This window comes from Haemaphysalis longicornis, unplaced genomic scaffold (assembly GCF_048455015.1).
Source record: "Haemaphysalis longicornis isolate Haplotype H1 unplaced genomic scaffold, Haemaphysalis longicornis Haplotype H1 scaffold_1, whole genome shotgun sequence".
Classification (NCBI taxonomy): domain Eukaryota; kingdom Metazoa; phylum Arthropoda; class Arachnida; order Ixodida; family Ixodidae; genus Haemaphysalis; species Haemaphysalis longicornis.
The window spans coordinates 440,692,588-440,697,626 of NW_027526203.1; the positions used below are offsets into that span (position 1 = coordinate 440,692,588).

The 5,039-nt window shown below is 48.5% G+C and overlaps 2 non-coding genes across 2 annotated transcripts; both read right to left on the reverse strand.

Moving 5' to 3' along the window:
* Positions 1-590: 590 nt before the first annotated feature.
* Trnar-acg (transfer RNA arginine (anticodon ACG)) lies at positions 591-663 on the reverse strand. The gene has a single exon. It is a non-coding gene; the product is annotated as a tRNA-Arg (tRNA).
* Positions 664-3,359: 2,696 nt separating this feature from the next.
* Positions 3,360-3,432, reverse strand: Trnar-acg (transfer RNA arginine (anticodon ACG)). Its single transcript has one exon. It is a non-coding gene; the product is annotated as a tRNA-Arg (tRNA).
* Between the last annotated feature and the right edge of the window lie 1,607 nt (positions 3,433-5,039).

Consider the following 5,039-nt stretch of genomic DNA (forward strand, 5'->3'; position numbering starts at 1 on the left):
ATGTCGCTTTCGCACAATATTCCGTGGTTGGCGCAGCAAGACCGCCGCCTGTCAGTGTTTTAGTGGAAAGCCACTACTCTCGCTGCTTACGCGGGAACTTCGGGAAGCCTGTTTCACGGGGGCCAGTTTCGTGAAGCCTGACGGTAGACGTCCCATCGAGCTCCCAGGTAACCGCGTTGCCCCCGCATTACGCCGCTCATCAACATTTGCGCAAGCGAGTTATAAACTATGGGTCTACTCGTTTCGCCTGCACCACGTGAACCAGTTCAGGCGGTGCCGCACTTCGCCGTTCGTTTCAGTGGTGCAGCTCGCGGCACCTGAACCACGCCGTTCGATTCACCGGTGGTGCCGACGGCTGCAGGACGAGTTCACGCCTTCGCCTGCACTCCCTCCCGAGGAGGTGCAGAAGCAGACTAAAAAAGTGCAGGGCTGAACTGGTTCAAGAGGTGCAGGCTGAATCGAATAGACCCTATAAAATACGGGTGGCTTCAGGCCTTCAAACGCAGTCACGCCGATTTCATAAAGCCACGTAAGCTCGCGCGCGCGTTAAAAAAAAAGTGAGGGTACTCAATAAAAAAAAAAAAAAAACCCGAGCCTGCCAGGATTCGAACCTGGAATCTTCTGATCCGTAGTCAGACGCGTTATCCGTTGCGCCACAGGCCCTTTCTTTTTTTTGTTTGTCTTACTTTCCTTTTTTTAACATTTTTACAAGTCAGCGATGTAATAAAAAGCGCCTGCCATGTTTTGGCTGGCGGAAACTATTGTAAACATCAAATGATGTCAATTTTTGAAGCACTGGCAAAATTCCCGCGTCAGGATTTTCCACTTTGTACAACTCGCACAGATAGTTCACTTTTTCCCTGAAATATGCGCTCACAGTTTGCGCATTGACATCCGCATGGCGCACCGCCATTCGAGAGCGCAAGATACTATACAATCCTAAAAGCATGATCATATCATGCGGTACATCGTCTTCATTGTTTACACTGAGGAACCTGATTCCATAGGGTGTCACCGGATACTCCTTCTTTAGGGTTCTCATTAGGACGTCCCAAAAGAAAATGGCATCCCAACAGTCTATAAACACATGTTCTGTAGTTTCAGGTTTTTGACAAAGAACGCACAAGTTGTTCCAAGCAACAAAAAGACCAAAGCCACGTAAGCTCGCGCGCGCGTTAAAAAAAAAAGTGAGGGTACTCAATAAAAATACAAAAAGAAAACCCGAGCCTGCCAAGATTCGAACCTGAAATCTTCTGATCCGTAGTCAGACGCGTTATCCGTTGCGCCGCAGGCGCTTTCGCTCTCTTAATGGCCTGGATTCGACAATACACAACAGATCACAGATAAACAGTGTAAATAATCATACAACAACGTGGTGAGGCTGCCCTACTGATGACCAGTGATGTCCTTTAAAATGCATTCAATGACGTAAGCTGCTCTATTTTTTTGCGGCAACAAAGGCGAGATCTCTTGAGATTAAATATGTTCCACAAAACGACCTACACTTTCTCTGAAATACTGCTTTGCAGAACGGGCATCGACGTCACTGTACAGCCTTGCTGTGCGGGGAGCGCCATATTCTGTGGAGGCCCAGCGCCGTGACAAAGTCATAGGGCATTCCATCCTCTTTGCCTACGGAGAGATACTTTATGCCATGAGGGTGTAGCGGGAAGTCTTTGCAATGTGTCCTCTGTAAAACATCCCAAAAATATACGCCCTCCCAACAATGCAAAAAAACACGGTTTATCGTCTCCGGGGATTTGCAGCTAAAGCAGTCTGTCCCCCGTGGCATTAAAAGCCCCCTTTCTTCCATGTAAGCCCGGACTTATAATGCTCCCGTGTGTAGTCTAAAGACAAAAAACTGCACCCTAGGCTGTACTTGCATTCTTTTCACCCTTTTCATCCATCCTGGCCGGGTCCTCCACAGTACATAGCTCTGTACAAGGGCACAGGGAAGACAACATCCACAATATCATTGTACAGTGTTTTCAGCTTCACTGTGCCTAAATAATCTTTAGAAAAACGTGCACTCCAAAAGTTCACACTCTGAACTAGTTTTTTAAAAAATCCAAAAATATCCCCCGACAGGCACTGTGTGGTGACAACGTAGTGAGGAAGTGCCCTGCCCAGCCTTAGTTGACACACGGTGCGGAGAAAAGTGTCTCTTACAACCCTTAAGAAAAGAAATCTGTTCACTAGCTGTCGCACAAATAAATGCGCCCGTCCCAGTCTTCCATCTTTCACTCGCCTAAACAGGTTGGTGCGGCTGCACCTCTCTCAGGTTGAGTCCCACAGAAAAACCGCAAACACCCGATGCAGCTTTTGCACATTCGCACGAGAGCAATTCCGTACCTGCATTACATGCCACAATTTACAAACGAAAAACAAGTTTCACATCGTTGCCCCAGCAAAGGTGGACGAAAAAGCCCCGTTCCACTTGTCCGCCTTTGCGCGAGTCTCCTGAGTTTGTTCACGCCAATAAGGTTCACTGTCTCTATGGGACTGCAAAGGGGCACCAAGGTACTTCACTGGAGTCGTTAACGAGCTGACGTTAGCAGAAGTGTCGGGGCTTGACTGCCACTCACCGTGACAGAACCCCTGGCACTTCCCCCAAGTAACCAAGCTCCCAGTACCTATACACTGAATAGCTTTGTTATGTCCACAACTCTCATTATACTGAACTTGTCCTCCAAGAGAACAGCAACGTCGTCTGCATACGAAAAAAGTATGACTTCTGACTCGTGAAGGTAGAACCCTCGTATATCAGCATCTTTTAAAACACGCAAACATAACGTCTCAATGTAAATGCAGAACAAAAGTGGGCTGAGCGGGCAGCCCTGGCGCACAGAGCGTCGTACGTTAATGGGCGCTCCCAATGTCTTGCTCACAATTAACCGCGTACTGCAATTCCGGTACGCCAGTGCCACCCCCTTCTTGATAACAGATCCAAAATTAATATGATCGAGAATATTGAACCATAATTCATGTGACACGTAGTCAAATGCATTTTCAGGGTATACAGCTGAAGCATAGCGACTGGCACTCGCGTGACGTCGCTGCACTCAAGCACGCACGTAGCCTTAAGAATGTTACTGCATATGGACCTTCCTCGTATGCCGCATGTTTGATGAGGGTCAGTTTCGTGAAGCCTGATGGTAGGTGTAACATCTAACTGTCACATAACCCCGTTGCCCCCGCATTATACCGCTCATCAACATTTGCGCAAGCGAGTTATAAGCTATAAAATACGGGAGGCTTCAGGCCTTCGAACGCAGTCACGCCGGTTTCATAAAGCCCCGTAAGCTCGTGCGTTAAAAAAAAAAAAAACCCAGTACTCAATAAAAATACAAAAAAAAGCACGAGCCTGCCAGGATTCGAACCTGGAATCTTCTGATCCGTAGCCAGACGCGTTATCCGTTGCGCCACAGGCCCGACACGGTACACCTGAAGAGTATTAATAATTTTAAAATCATTTGGAAATTCTGGATGATTGATTGATACTTTTTTTTTTAGTACACAGGCACTATTAGCCTACCCCTGCAGGTTTCCAGGAAATTCTTGCAGCATGCTTCATGCAGCCTGTTTAGTGAAGGTTTATAATGAAACTTCATTTGTGACATCCCCGCAGCAGGGTATTGGGCTACGCTTTATAAGTAGAAAAGTATGCTGCTTTATCGCGATATCCCCTGGTTGACGCAGCCACGCGGTCTCCATATTTTTTCATGTCCACATGTATCGGAGTCACCATACACGTTTGTGAACGTGGTGGGTGCGAGCGTGCACGTGAACGTGCCTGTGCGTGTGTGCATGCATGTGTTCTGTGACCGAAGTGTGTCTGTGGTGTACGAGGTTGTGGTGTACACGCGATGTGATCGCGCAGATATTAACGGCCTGGTGGAGAGAGGCTAGCAGTGCACTGATGTTGAAGAGACAGTTTTACTATCCATTAGAATCGTTTGGCTGTTTCCAGCTCAGCCTACCGACAATAACCTCCTGGCGAAAAGCGGGAACGCCCATGTGTTCGAGATTTCGGTAGCTAAAATTAATCCGGAGCCCTTCATTACGGCGCGCCTCATCCCCTGTGTAGCGTCGGCGCGTTAAAGCTCATAATCAATCAAAATCAGTCAGTTAACACTAATCTCCTTTAGCTAGAACTGACAGCAGCTGCATATACGCGGTAGAGCAAGTTGAGGCGGACACCGCCAACAACAACAAAGCACTGCGGAATATCTATTTTGGCCTGCAGATATAGTGTTTTGTCTTTGCTTTGCAAGCTTCTTTTTGGCCCCTATGTTTTTGGCGTCTGCAGGCCGTGCCGATGCACCGTGGGCCGTGGCTGAAGCCTAAAAACGAGTCATTGGCGAATATCCCCGTTGAGGGGTATAAGGTCTCGGTGCTGTGTAGCATGCAGCATATGTAATGGCGGCAGGCTGCGTGTGGTAAGGTAGTAAGTGCCTGCTAATGTGGCGTTTGTCGTTTGGAGAAAGGGCATTGCCATTAAGGCATTTTCCCAACTGTTTGAGGTGCACTGCCCCCGGTAGCAGACGGCCTTTATATATTTCGTCTCAGTCTACTGCAGCTGCAGGAAAGACCATGTCGTTTGCGTTGTCGTCTCGTACAACGTACACCTCTATTTTGTGTGTACTCCAGTTACCGCCGGTAATTTTCGAACTCGGGCTGGCTGATTCGTACAAGTTTCCAAGGACAACAGTTATTTTGCGGACATATAACTTCATCGGCAAGGTAATCCGAACTATATGCCTCTCGACGAGAGGCTCCCCTGACGGAAATTGGAATCGAAATGCGTTTCAGCTACTTTGCCGTGTAGACAAAGTAGTAGTAGTAGTAGTAACTTTATTTGAGCTCGAGGCGTTTTCATACGCCAGACGGAGCGGTTCCCAGGTCGCGGGAACCGTATTGGGCCAGCAGCTCCTGGCCCCTGGCTGTCAGCGCGAGCTGGGTCGGCAGGGCGGGGCTGGACCGCAAGGTCTCCCATCGCTCGTGGAGTGGGGTAGAGGGGGTGGAGGGAAGGTGGGGGG